At 34.0% G+C, this 16814-nt stretch overlaps 5 non-coding genes across 5 annotated transcripts; 4 read left to right on the forward strand and 1 right to left on the reverse strand.

The window, feature by feature from the left end:
• Nucleotides 1-237: 237 nt before the first annotated feature.
• Trnav-cac (transfer RNA valine (anticodon CAC)) lies at nt 238-310 on the reverse strand. The gene has a single exon. It is a non-coding gene; the product is annotated as a tRNA-Val (tRNA).
• Nucleotides 311-610: 300 nt separating this feature from the next.
• Nucleotides 611-683, forward strand: Trnav-cac (transfer RNA valine (anticodon CAC)). The gene has a single exon. It is a non-coding gene; the product is annotated as a tRNA-Val (tRNA).
• A 693-nt stretch (nt 684-1376) lies between these two features.
• Trnav-cac (transfer RNA valine (anticodon CAC)) lies at nt 1377-1449 on the forward strand. Its single transcript has one exon. It is a non-coding gene; the product is annotated as a tRNA-Val (tRNA).
• A 678-nt stretch (nt 1450-2127) lies between these two features.
• On the forward strand, nt 2128-2200 carry Trnav-cac (transfer RNA valine (anticodon CAC)). Its single transcript has one exon. It is a non-coding gene; the product is annotated as a tRNA-Val (tRNA).
• Nucleotides 2201-10583: 8383 nt separating this feature from the next.
• Nucleotides 10584-10656, forward strand: Trnav-cac (transfer RNA valine (anticodon CAC)). The gene has a single exon. It is a non-coding gene; the product is annotated as a tRNA-Val (tRNA).
• Nucleotides 10657-16814: the final 6158 nt, after the last annotated feature.

The following is a 16814-nucleotide window of genomic DNA, read 5'->3' on the forward strand; positions in this document are numbered from 1 at the left end:
AGTAAGAGAAGACCAAATTGTAGCACCTTTTGTGGTATAATACGAATAAAATATTAAAAATACCCAAAAACTAAAATTTTTTGGAAAATTTGTTAATTTGTCTGAAACTATTGACCGTAGATCGGCGTTAATTTCGTCCCGACCGAACTTCGCACCGATTTTGCTTGCTTTTTATGTATCGCGGGAATTTGTTGCATAAATAGAATGTTTGTAATAGTTGCCACAAAAAATTGTATCTGTTTCCGCCCGGGTTCGAACCGGGGACCTTGTGCGTGTGAAGCACACGTGATAACCACTACACTACGGAAACTGCCTACTAACCACTTTTCATAGAATCAATTCGCGGAAAAATGCATTTGATGTCCTAGAATCCTCACAAATCCTTATCAGTTTAAAAATAAAATGCCACTTATTTTTTGCTTAGCGATTTTAATTAAAAAAATATACTTAGGATCGAACAAAAGATTATATGTGGAGAAGACGCTGGCGCTGATTCTAAGTAATATTTCTTAGGTTCTCAGACGAAGTTTCTAATTTACGAAGGTAATTAAAACAAATTATATTGATATCCCTATTTTTTCATAGTATGAGCACAAAGCTGGAATCAGCGGTTTCCGTAGTGTAGTGGTTATCACGTGTGCTTCACACGCACAAGGTCCCCGGTTCGAACCCGGGCGGAAACAGTCTTTTTTAATTGTCCTTCTATATAAAAATATAATCATGTTAATATTCCAAACAATAATATTCCAAAATTAATTATTAGTTAAATTGATTTTCGATATATTGTAAGTCTACATCACCATTTACAACCGAATTTCTGGGTCAATAATAGTGATACCTTTACATGCTCTCTACACCAAATTGAACATAGCTTGAAGCAACACTCTGCTTGCCGATAAACACGATTTACAATATCCAACATCCTAAGAATAGTAGCAATGATAGATAGAGATAGAGCTTTATTTTGATATCCGAAGACAGACGGACATTGCTTAACCGACATAGAATTTTATTCCGATCGAATGGAATGTATCCAAGCCAAAATATGGAGTCTATTTGAGAAAGTGGACCAATATTAAAAATTTTTGGTAGGAGAATGTGCCACCCAATGAAAACTCGAAATACTGAATTACAGCCAATTCGCTTTAAAAACCTTCCAAAATTTCCCAAAATACCAAATATGGGGGAACCGTTATATGGGGGGCTACAAGAAAACATAGACCGATATATCCCATTTTTAATACGTAACATCCTAGAAGTTATGGCAATGTATACGTGTAATTTAATAGCTCTATCTCCAATTTTTTCGCCAAAATAAATGTTTTGCAATTGAGGGTAGCATCTAAAGGAATTTAAAATACCCCAACTGCCATCAAGTTTCCGTAGTGTAGTGGTTATCACGTGTGCTTCACACGCACAAGGTCCCCGGTTCGAACCCGGGCGGAAACAGAGTTTTTAAATTCGAGCTATGAGAAACAACCCCTCTCTATCTTCACCCCTATCCACAAGACATTTGCAGCAGCAAACCCCCAGATGTGATCCAATAGGTTTGACCTTTGTGAATCAATCCCAAAAAAGATTACCCGAAAATGTTTTCTCCCCTAGATTTGATTGCCAACGAGAAGTTTCTCAGAACCGTGGAGCTATTTTGCTAGTAGCAGCGAATAAATATAAAACTTTTTCAATATAAAAACTGTTTGACAAACGAAATTGTTCCATATCAAGTATTACATGATTTTGCGATTTATATGTGCTTGTGTGTGTGTCTAGAACAAACTAATAACATTATTTAATACGACGAAAAATCGTAACGTGCAAACACCTCCTTTTACATAATCTTCTTCAAAACAATTACGGTAACCCCATATTCGAAATAATGCCATTGTCGATAAATATGCGCATTCAGTACATTCAAAAAAGTAACAAACGTTTTAGTCACAAATGTCTTTCGACCGCATACCCAAAGAATTTCTACAGTGCGGTTGTATATTTGTGACAATCTGTTTGACTAAGTCGCAAATATAAAAATAAACCAAAAATGTTGCAACACACAAAGCCACAACCCAATGTGCAAATATTACATTTGCTGCCATTTTATATACATTATTTGACAACGGATTCGCAGAGGTTTTCGTAGTGTAGTGGTTATCACGTGTGCTTCACACGCACAAGGTCCCCGGTTCGAACCCGGGCGGAAACAAATCTTTTAATAAAACGAATATTTTTTATTCTTATGATAGAGGGGGTAACTGCATTTTTTTTGGTCTTAAAAGGTTTCCTCGTCTTATTTAAGACCATGTAACACCACACAATCGTTGTGTGGAAATTAGTTCTTCGCTATGCTGAACTAGGAAAATCGCGACGGAAAATAGCGGAAATATTCAATATTACTCGACCGACGCCCAAAAAAAATATATTGAGGCGCAAAACCGAGAATCGAATTTACAACAAGCCGAAAACCAGCGAGAAAAAATATTCAATACAAGAGACGAAAAGTGGTTGCTCCGACAAGTGGCGGATAATTCAAAGCTAAAGGCAGAAACAATTCGAAGTATTTTGCGTAACCATGGTCTACATGGTAGAGTTCCACAGAAAAATGTATTCGTAAAACCCAAAAAAGTGGAAAATGCGAACCGATTGGAGTTCGTTCAGCAAAAAAAAAGATTTTTTTATTTATTTTGGCTAATGAAAACAAATATAAAATGTTTGGGTCGAACGGACCAAGTAAGGTAAGGTAAGGTTGATCCTAAGCACACAATTCCGACCGTAAAGCACGGAGGGGACTCTGTAATGATATGAGGCTATATGAGCGCTGCCGAAGTATTAAGTCTCGTTCCTATTGAAGGAATTTGGATAAGATTTATTATCTAAGCATTATAAAAGATAATTTAAAATGTATTGCTGAAAAACTAGGATAGGGATAAAATTTAAATTTTACCAAGTTTAAGACCCAAAACACACGTCTCAGATCGTTCGAGAATGGATGCTTTATAATTGACCAAAAGTGATACAAACTCCTCCTCTGTCCCCGGATTTAAATGTTATAGAGAATATCTTTTGGAGAAAGATATTAGAAGCCATACCATCTCAGGCGTATGAAGTCTGAAAAATGCTTTACAAGTAGAATGGGGAAAAATTCTAACATCTTACACAAAAATCTTGGCAAAATCTATGACGGCAAGGTTACAAATTGTAAAAGATAACAAGGAATATCATACTAAGTATTAACCCTCCAAAAAATCGGCACATTTAAAATACCTGAAAGCATTTCGGGCATTTCTATTTGGGCTAATTTGTCTGGCGTTCAGAATATTTCTATCCTCTGATAATATTCCAGACACCTTCGGTGTGCCAAAACCTTTCGCACACCGAAAAACATGGACCTACATTGAATATTAGATCAGGGGAAAAAGAAATCTATTATTTTTATATGAACTATAGGAGTTTATTTAACATGCTTCGGAATGTCCGATTTGTGCCAAATATACACCGTTTTGTTATATGATTTGTTGCCATTTTAAAGGTAACTTCATAATGCCTCTCTCATAGAAGTCTTGCTCTCTATTTGCAAAAAAACTCTAGTAGTCTATTTTCACAATTCTCCCCAGGTACCAATTTTTTAGCATTAAAACATTTTTCCAATGTCATCAAAAAGATAATAATCGCTTGGCGCCAAGTCCGGACTGTATGACGGATGTATTAAAACTTTCAAACCAAGCTCCCCAAGAAGTTTCTGGCGAGTCACTGTAGATGTGTGTGGTCCTGGTGGAACAGTAGAGATCAGAATTTAGCGTTTGGCCATTTGGAAGCAACTCATAATAAATAATCCCCTCCCAGTCCCACCAAATGCATAGCCCGTTAGTCCTTTTTTGTCCATTGTTTGAGGTGCTTCACCGCTCTTTAACCACGATCGTTTTCGCACAGAGATATCGTATGTTATCCATTTTTCATTTCCAGTCACCACCCGTTTAAGAAATGGGTCCTTCTCATTCCGTTTGGCCATGGCTTCGCAGATGGATATTCGATCCATCCTATTTATACTCTACACAACTATGTTGTCAGGGTATTATAGCTTTGTGCAGCCCCAAAAGCATGCCTGTTTTGATAAAGATCGGTCAATATTTAGCGGGTCAAATGGACCCTGACTTTTGTGTGAAAAATGACAAAATTTGTATTCTATAGAGTATATATTTACCCCTGAAGGACATAGGCCTGAGAAGTTGATATATCCAAGAGGAGTGACTGGCCTTTAAATTGATACCAATTATATTGTTGTATGTGCTCGAATGTGGGAGTTACACATAATATATTTACCGGTATCTCCGTATTTTTATATTATTTAGTAACTCTACAGAGCGGAACTACAGATCGCTTTGAAATGTTCCATGAGTGTCCAGTTATGGTCAAGGACAACGCCTATAATTTTCGGTGATGATCAGATAATAATTTTGGAATGATGTGGACCGAAAAATTATTATTTTTTTTTTTTTTGTTATTTTCGAGTCGATCTATAGACCACAAATGAAAGCCGAACACCACAAAACAACCCACTGTGAAGGGAATCTGGACAATATATGTACTGAATACTAGTAATATTCGGAAAATATGTCAGTGTGAGGAAGGGTGCTGTTTACCTCTAATCGGACAAGAGGTAAACAGCCAAGGCTCCCAACAAACATCCGCATCCGTGGTAGTTGTGTAGGGTATCGTATGGTCGGCCCCGTCCGACTATACTACTCCGCTCACTGGTTTTTTCTGTTAATTGGTGTGGCACTCAAACACCGAGCTTCTATTTCAATCCAGCTTTGTGTAAATGGTTTAAAACAGCTTTTATGGTCGAGTTTTAGCTCCTGGGCGATGTTACGACTAACATGCCGGTCAACTTCGATCATTTCTCCGATTTCACCGACATTTTCGACGAAAAAATAATGGATTTCTCTTTTCCCCAATCTAATATTTTCTACAAAGAAGTCTTATAGCCTATGAAAAAACCCGAAAGTCCAAATTATAGCCACTTTGCTTGAAAAATGCGCTTACGGCCATGGACAATAAATTTGAGTCAAATTAAAAATTAAAACTTATTTTCACTTGAGGACCGGGTAAAGGTTAGGCTTCAAATAATTTTGTATGCGATCGACACCATAAAATATTCCATTTTAAAGTAATACAAGTCCATATTTTAAAATTCAATGTAAAGCAAATAATCAAAATTTAAAAGAAAAAAAATCATAGGCGTTTTGGTATAATTACGAATCTAATGTGTAGCCTCAATTAAAATTCTTGACAAAATAATGAAAAAAATGCATTCCAGTGACAATGGAAGAAATGGGCGGATTAGATAGAAAGAAGACGCCGGCTAAAATTATTTTCTTCAAAATTTCTTGACAATCTCATCGGTATTCATTGTTTGTTTTTTAACAAAAAAAATTGTTACCTCAACCACAACAATAATAGCACCAATCATGCGGTTTGTAATCACCAAATCACAGGAATTGTGATGCCTATTTCCCTTGATGCCTTGCTCGCTCGCTCGTTTGCCCTTCCCCCTCATAAATATGACTTTAATTGATCGTAAATTTCAATTCAAGATCAAGTTCACAATGGCTAAAGCGCACCTCTCTTGCACACACACACACGAACACACTTGTTGCTGTCGACAACCACCACCTTAGCGACAAGTCTGGATGGAACCCATCAAAAGGAGTGTCAATCCGTCTGTTGTGTTGGCTAAACATTTATTGATATTTATGGGATTTTAATGATCTGATTTTTTTCCTTTGATTTGTTTGTGTGTTCGGAGGTCGTATCTCATAATCTATGGGAGAGATTGTTTACAAATATCCCCGGCGAACTATTATCATGATGATGAGACGATGACGAAACACTGAGGAGTCGGAACTCCTCCTCCTCCTCTCCCAACTGGTGTTGTTGGCTCATTCATTTCATTCACTTGTCAAGAGGATCGAGGCGAGGTTCTACCAACCTCCCTCCTCATTATTTGTCCACAATTAAATATCAATAAAGAACACCCGTTATTTTATAGCTGATCGTAAAGTGATTGTTTTTTTCGGTTTGTTTGCTTTCGATCAATCAATGATTTTTATTATCTCCGAAAAAAAACGAAAAATAATTCAAAGGCGTGGAGGGAATTGTCACGGCAAAGTGTAACCGCATTACATGACATTTACAATGAAAACAACGACATGAATAAAAACGACAACTCCTTTTGTATTTGAAGAGCATAAAAGTTGCTGCTTTGTAATGCCCAGAATGGTAGAAGTGTTCTTTTTTCGTTCTCGTCATTGTTAGTGTTGTTGTTATTGTAAGAAAACAAAAGTATCCTTTGTTTGCAAACAAGTTGACAGACTGTCGTCATAATACGTTCTATTGTAACCCTTTTCTATGATTTGTGTTGTTTTGTTCGGTTGGTTGTTTTATTGTTCAAGAGAAAGTATAAAAATGTATTATTAAATTCATTGTAATGCATTTCTAGAATACCCATGAAACATTATACATCTGTTTCGTTTTCAGCAGTTTTTTTCCCAGGTCTCAATAACAGGATATACCAGTAGTAACATCCTTCATGTACATTTATGTATTTGTAATTTATTAATTTATTACGTTGATTTATCATTTATTTCCATTACATACAGTATGTCACAGTCAAAAGTTTCTACTAGGTTTTTTTTTCGTAATAAAAATGTCATAATTGCATTTGAATCAATGAGTTAAATTTTATTCTTTAAAATAAATTAAATACCATACTGTGGTACAGGGTATTATGTCTTTGTGCATATGTTTCTAATAGGCAAAAGGAAACGAGATATACACATGGTTCCTTTTCGATTTCTGCATGTCCGTCCGTCAGTATGTCTGTCTTTCCATGTTGAATTGTAAACACAGTGCAGGTCGCATTTATTATCTGAATGCTGCACCAAGAGTAAAATTTAGATCGATTGATACAAAACTTTGTAAACGTACTGAAGTTAGGATAGCCCAATGTGTGCCAAGTTATATTGAAATCGGTTTAGATTTAGATATAGCTCCCATGCATATTTTCGTCCGATTTTTAGTAAATTGTGCACCAAGTTTTATTGAAATCGGGTTAAAATTAGACATAGCACACATATATTTTTTCAACCAATTTGAAGAAAATGGTGCCCAAAGACTTAAAGTTTGTCCGACAGACACTACATGGGTCTACAATAATGGTGGGTTTGGATGAAATTGGTTCAGATTTAGATATAGCATACATATTTTCCTCCGATTTTAGGTGAATGGTTCACCAAACTTGGTTGTTTGATTGACACCAAATTTTGCACAACGTTCTAAAGTTAGTGCATATTGCGTTTTGTAAAAATTGGTTCAGAGGCAAATGTTGCTCCCATATATATTTTCGACTGACTTCCAAATAAAGAACTGATGACCAATTCTGATTAAATTTTGAACAGCGCTCTGAGTTTTAGCATAATGAATATAAATCTGCCCTATTGCAATGGAATTTTATAGATATATAGGTATACTGACAGGTACTTGAAATAAAAATATAGGGAACATACCAAAAAGTGTACCTATACCGAAATTCCTACAAACCGATTATGGTTCTAAACAGTGGTCCTTGACCCCATGTTTCCTTGGACCAAATTTGTTTCAAAAATTTTTGATTTCATCCAAACTTTGCCCATCTTATTATTTCTTCCAAAATAAGTTCCAGTTCGAACTTGGGGAATATCGGTCCACTCCTTCTGGTACCTCCCACACAGGGGCTAGGCCCAAATGCGGGTATGAGTATATATAAGGTTTATTATCGAACCTTATGTTCTAGTTTTTTTCGTATCTTCCGCAGATGAAATGATTACAACAGTGTCTTAGAAACAAACCCAAACACGGAACAAATAAAACTATTTTAATATAAAAAAGGGGGTTATATGGGGACGACCCAAAAAAAGGGGTCGAATATTAAAAATTTTTGGTAGGGAGATTTGTTACCATATACGACTACAAAATACCAAATTGTAGCGAATTCGGTTGAAAAACGCGCTCAAGAACCCCAAAATACCGATATATTGGGGGTACCCTTTTATGGGGGCTATCCGAAAAAACTGACTTATAGTTATAATTTTTTGTGGAGAGATTTGGTACCTATTAAGAACTCAAAATACTAAACTACACCCAATTCGGTGGAAAAATACGATCATAACCCCCAAAATACTGACAATTAGGAGGTACCGTTATATGGGGACTACCAGATAAAGTGGACCTATATTTATAATTTTTTGTGGAGACATTTAGTACCCAATAAGAACTCAATGTACCAAATTTCAGCGTATTCAGTTGAAAAACGCACTCAAGAATCCCAAAATACCGAAAATTGGGAGGTATTGTTATATGGGAGCTATGCCTAAACGTGGACCGATATATCCCATCTTCGAACTTGACCTGCATGCAGACAAAAGACTCTATGCAAAATTCTGGCGATCTATCTCAATTTGTTAAGAGACTAGAGTGATTACAACAGACAGAGGGGCATGGCTAAATCGTCATAGAATTTTACGCTAATCAAGAATATATAGGGTCGGGAATGATTATTTCGATGTGTTACAAACGGAAAAACAAAATTTATAAAGATAATGGTTTTTAAACAAAAGCAATTTCCAATATTCAAAATCCTTTTTTCGTGTTCCTGAACGAACTCGAATCGGATTTTCCGGTTTGTGGGGTTTATAAATGGCTTTTTCAGTGAAACTCTACCATGTGATCATGTTTACGCAAAATTCTTCGAATTGTTTGTTTTTGGTTATATTTCTTTTCCAGACATTTCTCTGCGATTTCATTAAGTTTAGGTGCACTTAGCTTTGGATTATCGGAGCAAACACTTTTCGGCTGTAATATTGAATATTTTTTTTTTCACTATCCAAACAATCAAATTCACGCGTAAAGTGTAAAAGAACTTGATGCAATATTTAACTTGATATTGCAGGAGAAGATTGATCTGATCATCTGATTTCGTTGTATCCCTTACTGGTCTTACCTTTAAAAATACGACTATTTCGAAATTAATAAATATTAGTTTTTACAAATTGGTTTGATTTACTTATTTATCCTTTTATAAAATTATTACGAAAGTTTATTTTTTACATAAACGTGCTTTTAATTCATTATTTTGAAAATTGTTTACCTCTTTTCAACGCACATGAGTTGACCTCAATCTACTTAAGGAAATCCTAAAACAAACGTTGTGTGCAATTGTGACCTTAAAGTATCAATTCCCCCTTTCGTTATATGTAAGTCCCTAAACTTTTTGTACTAACTGTTCTTCGTATAACAATTGTGCTTTGCACTTGTGTACGTCCAACCAGCGTGACCGCTGAAAATTTTCAAAAAGTATCACAAAAAGTATCATTTTTTAAAAAAAGTAGCACATAACTTCTGAAAAAGTGTCACAAAAAGTGGCACACTTTTTTTACTTTTTATTTAATAAAAAACTATATAAAACATAGCAAATAATTCATTTATGTGTATTTTAATATACAGTAAACTGAAAAAAAAACTAAATAAAATCACATATTCTTACAATATATAAGCGGTATATACTATTGGTCTGTTCTCGTACTGCAAGAATCTACTAGATTTTACTATTTTCTTCGATAAAATAAAGGAAAATTCGTTATCGTAGTAAAAAGTAGTAGATTCTTGCAGTACGGGAACAGACCATATTTTTATCGTTCTCTTTTGAAATTGCTTCATGTGTCTATACAAGGCAATTCGGTTTCAAACAAATTTTTTTTTTTTTTTTTTAATATTTTGTGCATGTTTTGTTATGTTCGAAAATGTTTTGGATTGGTATTTCAAATTACTGACACTACAAACAAAATACACAAAACGAATTGCCAGAAAATTGTCGGTACGAGCAAATTTTTTCCATTTCTATTCCCCTTGCCCCTCTCTCCTGCAAACAAAAACTTGCCGCAAGTAAACTCGCCTAATCTAAATTGGGACTTAGCAATCAAAAATTCTACAAATCGAAACACACATGGTCTGTTCCCGTACTGCAACAATCTACTACTTTTTACTACGATAACGAATTTTCCTTTATGTTATCGAAGAAAATAGTAAAATCTAGTAGATTCTTGCAGTACGGGAACAGACCAACACACAAATGCGAATGCGACCTAATAATAATAATCAAAATAAAAATCGCTCCGTCTGTTACAAACGACCCCTAGTTAAAAATCGTTCCGTCTGATACAATATTACAAAACAAATCATTATGTTTTATGCAAAATCGCTTTAATTTATGTACTTTTTTAAAAAAGTGGCACAAAGTAACAAAAAGTTTCACAAAAATTCAAAAAGTGGCACATTTTGTATCAAAATGAAAAAGTATCACAAAAGTAGCAAAGGCGAAAAAAAGTGGCAAAATTGCCACTTTAGTGGCACAACGGTCACGCTGCGTCCAACGTATACGTATAACAGTTTTATTCAATCCACTGTGTAATGTAGTTGCTGCCTGCGACAAAGCTTTTTCAAAAAGCTTAATAGTATAAGAACAAAAGTAAATGTAAAGCACCATTGCAGTACGAGTTTCCGTAGTGTAGTGGTTATCACGTGTGCTTCACACGCACAAGGTCCCCGGTTCGAACCCGGGCGGAAACAGCTTGTAATTGATATTTTGAAAATGTTTGTTACGGGGTAAAATATTCTGTGGATAAATAATATATTATTTTAGCGATATCATCTTTTTTGGTACATAAAAATTAAATAAAAAAGAAAGCATTTTCTTCTTAAGTTGATCATCTCTAGAAACTTGTTTTACATACAAAGCATAAAATAATTAATTTCTAATAATTTTGTTTCTAATTTTTTTCACTATTAAATTTGTGATTTTAGTGAAAAAGTTATATCTTTTTGCAATAAATCCGTTAAACTTTCGATTTCCTTTAATTTGCAAGTATCTATAATCCCCTAAGAAACTACACAAACTTAATAGGAAATACATTTTTATGGTAGTTAAATGATATAAATATACATCGCGACTCTAAAAAATAATCAATCGCAAAAATTATAACAATGTGTGTGAAATACCAGCGCCCAATTTGAATTGTTAAACTGTTAATTTTGTAGACAAAAACAAAAAATATATACCTATTTTTGTATTTTTTGTGTTATTAACTTGCATTTATTTATCAATAAACATATGATTAGATAGATCCAAATCGGTGACAAAATTAAAACAAATAATGAGTCACAATTAGGGATGGATCGTGTGATGATTTTGTAGGTTTTCGACTGTCAAAAAGGTGTAAACGTCGAAAACGTCATATACCTGTATAAAATGTAATATTATTACCATATACAGTTATTTTCAAGAATATATATTATATATATATATATATATATATTATATTTTTACATATATCTGACTGTTCCTTACTAGAACTAATAAAAAATTCTTATCTTTTTGGATAAGAAAATTTAGAATTTTGAGATGGATTTGAGTAAAGCATACGTAATTTCCAAATTGATTAATGGAAATAGCTATTTTGTCAAAAACCTATGGTTTTTGGTGGTTTTCCGACGTTTCTGACGTATGTATTATACGTCGGAAATGTATGTCATTTACGTCACTGTTTCTGACGGACCATCTCTGGTCACAATAAATATAATGGCAACTGGCAATGATATGGAAAAGTAATATTTTGATATGCAGTCGAATCCGAATTCAATCATTACTAATATGGTATGAAATTCGAATTATTCATCGTAGACCCGATAGAATCTAGATTGCAATATTTAAGATAGAGCTGACATTTTTCACAGACATTGCCCACCAAAACCTATCAATATTGGTGAACTTTTTAAAGTTGCCCCCATATACAGTAGGTCAACTTGGTATTTTTCAACGCTTTAGGTTCAATTGAAACTGTAAAAGTAATTCTTCCCAGAAATTGTTGGTAATTTGCTGTAAAATTTATTGATAAAATGGATAACTCGATTTTAGCTGGGCCAAAACATATGCCACTTTAACGAAGCCCACTAAACAAAAGCCGTCGTACTGATAATTTCTCCATTCAGATGGTCTAAAACAATAATTTATTATATGTTCCCAACTAGCAAAAGTCCTTCAAAAACCAATAGCTGCAACATGTATTCGTACACGCCATATACAGACCTGATTACGTGAAATCAGTCTTGCAAAAAATCGCTTACTTCACCTTGTTTGCCTCCCCATTTCATTATTTTAAAGAGTTTGGGCATGTTATTTAACCAAATTGGGTGTAATTTTATATTTTGGATTATCAATGGGGGTCAAATCTTACTAACAAGAATTTATGTATGCACAGTGCTTTGAAACAAAAAAAAAACTTTTATAATTGCTATGATTGATTGAACGGTATTCACGTATTTTCATGATATTTCTGAGTTGGGTCCATTGTGACCCCTAACCCTTACTTTTAGGGGTTGATGTCAATGGAAAAAATATCCTTTACTAAATTTCACTATGGATCACCGCCCAAAGAACAAGTGTATATACAATATTAATTATATCAAAGAAATATGGGTCTGAAGTTGGCAATATAACACTAAAATTATTAAATATTTTTTGGGCTATTTTCACAATGTTATTGATTTAAACACTTAATCGTCCATTTTAGGGGGTGAGTATTAAAGATAAAAATTAACTACACCAAATTTCACTATAAGTCACCGACCAAAAGAAATCTATCATCATTATAATTGGGTTTCAAATCTTACTAACAAAATTTTACCATAGCATACCTCTACTATAAAAGTCCCAATAGATTTCAGATATATTGAATGTCGAACTCATCGAGCGAGGTAAGAAAATTCTACCTGTTTCGAACTTGTTACTTTTTTATGTCCACCTGTTTTAATTTAAAATTTTCACAGCCCTACCTAAAATTCAATTAGGCCGTTCGACGTTATTCACCACAAAAGTAGAACTCATGTAGTTATATGAATGTTACCGAAAAACGTCGACGTACGAATTTTCAAAGTTGAAGAAAATCAACTATGGCAGAACTTGGATTTGAATTTTTCTTTTATTGAAAATAGAAACAAAACAAAAAGAAAAGAAAATATCAATTTTTAATAAGAATATGAAATATTTAAAAACATTTTATGATTTTGTTTCTCGATTTTGTTTAGTTCGCTAAGAGATATGGATTCGACGTATTTGGGTAATACGGCCGTACAAAACCTTTTGTCATAGTGGGGAAGTTGAATATTTTTGTACGCCTGTTGAAATATAGGTAACGTTGTCAAGCAGACGATATTGTATACGTCAGAAAGGTGAACTATTATTTTAGAAAAAAATCCTATTTTTAGAACAACAGCGTTTGATAACAAAAATATAGTATATTTGCTCTCAGAAACACAACACGTCTTCAATTTCAGATATTTTGATAATATATTGGTTACCCTTTTACAATATTTTTTCTATCAACCTTAATCGCCCTGACAATAGATCCGATGCGAAGTTTTTCATTTTAGTAAACATGAAATTTTGCATATTTTTCTTACAAATTTAATTATACCCTGACTTTATTGGTTTAATATTTTTTATATAAGCTTTTAGGGCTGATTTTATATAAGCTTTGCTGAAAGCTCTCCTACAAATCTCAACATGTTTTTACCATCCAAGAAATATGTAAATGAGTTTAAATAATTTCGCAAAAAAGGAAACCCAAAATCAATTGGATTTGAACGATGACCTTTTCAAATCATATATTGCATGCATGCACAGCTAAATTATCGTGGGTAAAGATCACACACACATAGTTTGGCTCTCTCTTTCCCTATCTCTCTCAATTTCTCTCTACCTGATATCAAACCATAGATTAACAAAATGTAGTAAACAATAAATTCCAAACTATGCTCCAAACTTTTGACACGCTCACTGCATTTGCGGAGCCATTCATAGACGACAAGCAAAAAGCTTTCTTATATTTTGCGGTTTTTTGGACAAATGCCCCATCATCGTCAGTTTGACAACAATAGACGACCAACAGAAATTTTAGTTATTTTCTTACTCTCCGTTTGATAACAACAACCCGATTTCAGTTTGGGTGGTTAGACGCGACGCGACGAGTTCATAAAACAATGAGTGTTGAAAAGTTGGACGCAATAATATTCGGTGCCACCGGTTTTACCGGTCAAGTGGTGGTCGAAGATGCCGTCGATATATTTAGGGATTTCAAATGGGGTATTGCAGGAAGAAATGAAGTAAAAATCAAATGAAAATTTCAATATGGTGGCGTGTAAAATAATTCTCTTTCCCTTTCTCTGCAGTCTAAACTGAAAGAGCTTTTGGTGAAAGTCGGCAAACGTACCCAACAAGATTTGAGTCATATTCCCATTATTGTGGCCGATGTTAGCGATCAAAAATCAATTGAAAATATGGCGAAAAAGTGCAAGGTTTGTTGATAATCTACATCATTACCTTTAAGAATGTATGTAGGCACAGTGTTTTGAAACCGATAAAAATACTTTTATTATTGCTATGATCAATTGAACGCAATTGTAGTATTTTCATTATATCTTTGAGTTAGGTTCATTTTGACCCCTAACCCTTACATTTAGGGGATTGGTGTCAATGGAAAAAAATATTCTAGACTAAATTTCACTATGGATCACCGCCCAATATGTAATATATATCAAAAAATATGGGTCTGAATTTGGCAACATTAACTGACATTATTATATATTTTTTGGGCTATATTCACAGTCTACTTGATATCAAAGAAAAAATAATCTACATTAAATTTCACTATAAGTCAGCGACCAAAAGAAATCTGTATATATATTACATATCAAGAAAATGTGTGTTCGAAATTATTAAATATTTATTTTTGACTTAGAGTAACTTCGAGTAAGGTTTTCAACGATAAAAAATAAAAACAAATTGTTTTCACAACATAGATTTGTTGGCTAAATATATTCCAGGTCTAACATTATTTCAAAAAACTCTAAACTGCGAATAAAAATAACTTGGCGGGTAAAGTGGACCAGTAAGTATGGGTAATGAGGATCAGTATGTTAAAGGTAGGTAGTGGTTTGGTTGTGATAAATTTCAATTTATTCCACTCTTGGGTAACAATGAATGCAAAACTATATGGGTTTATGTTTTGGAATAGCCCCAATTTAAGGGTACCGCCCCATTTGCGGTATTTTGAAGGTCCTTGCTTCATTATCCAACCGAAGCACTTGTAATTTTGCATATCGAGTTTTCAGAAGATAGAATACCTCCTCGCATATTAAATGCGCCCATATTTCGAACTCGTCCTCGTGAAAAGGTCCTACTTTTTATAGTGGTCCACATTACCCGACATTGAATATTTTTATTTAAAACATGTGAAAAAGCGTTAAGTTCTGCCGGGCCGAACTTTGGATACCCTCCACCATAAATATACTAAAAGGTAGTTGAAATGAAAATGTAGGAAAAAATAGGGAGATTTGTTACCATATACGACTACAAAATACAAAATTGCAGCGAATTTGGTTGAAAAACGCGCTCAAGAACCCCAAAATACCGAATATTGGGGGTACTCTTATATGGGGGCTACCCGAAAAAATGGACCTATATTCAAGATTTTTTGTGGATACATTTAGTACACTATAAGAACCCAACGAACCAAATTTCAGCGAATTCGGTTGAAAAACGCGGTCAATAACCCCAAAATACCGAAAATTGGGGGTACCTTTATATGGGAGCTATACCTAAACGTGGACCGATATATCCCATCTTCGAACTTGACCTGCCTGCAGACAAAAGACAACCCTATGCAAAATTTCAGCAATTCTCAATTCCTTCAGAAGATAGCGTGATTACAACAGACGGACGGACATGGCTAGATCGTCTTAGAATTTTACCCTGATCAAGAATATATATACTTTATAGGGTCGGAAATGAATGTTTCGATGAGTTACAAACGGAATGACAAAATTAATATACCCTCCATACTATGGTGGAGGGTATAAAAATTTATCGTCTTCAAAAATGAATAAAAATTAAAAATCACCGATTGTAATTGCAGCTAAACGTATATTTTTTATTCGGGAAAAAACAAAGTGTTGTGGTAAAAAAATGTTACAATCAGAGCTACAATTTCTACTACTACGCTTTCAACATTGCAATTATTTATTAAAAAGCAAGGTTGATGTTTGTTTTCACTAATTAGGAAAACATTTTTATCAAAGCAGCATTGACATATTTCAAGCATTTTCTTAGATATGGGGGGTGGTCCACATTAGACGCATAGTCCACATTACCCGAAGTTACTCTAATTCACAATATTTTTGAGTTGGGTTCATTTTGATCCATAACCCTTCATTTTAGCGGAGTGACGTAAATGAAAAAAATATTCTGTACCAAATTCCCCTTTAGGCCGTGGAATAAAGGACATCTTTATATATAATGGGTATATATAAACAGAAAATAATTGTTTTCGACTTGGGTCCATTTTAACTAACCACTAACCCTTGCTTTTAGTGGAATGATATTAAGGGGAAAGTATGCTGCGCCAAATTGCACAATAAATCACTGATCAAAAGAAATCTGTGTATATATACTGATGGCCAAAACTAAAGCAACTAAAATTGCATTTAATTAATGCCGCATAACTTTTTTCAAAAATATTGTATCGAATTTCAATCTTATAATAATTTCAATAAGCCTAAATAATATTTTAAAAATTATTTAGGCTTATTACAACGTTACCTAAAATCCGACGGGGCGTACAAAAATATTCCCCACTATGGCAAAATTTTGTGTACGGCCGTACTACCCAAAT

This window comes from Musca vetustissima, unplaced genomic scaffold, assembly GCF_032173495.1.
Source record: "Musca vetustissima isolate MV318-11 ecotype Yass unplaced genomic scaffold, APGP_CSIRO_Mvet_v1 utg12484, whole genome shotgun sequence".
Classification (NCBI taxonomy): Eukaryota; Metazoa; Arthropoda; class Insecta; order Diptera; family Muscidae; genus Musca; species Musca vetustissima.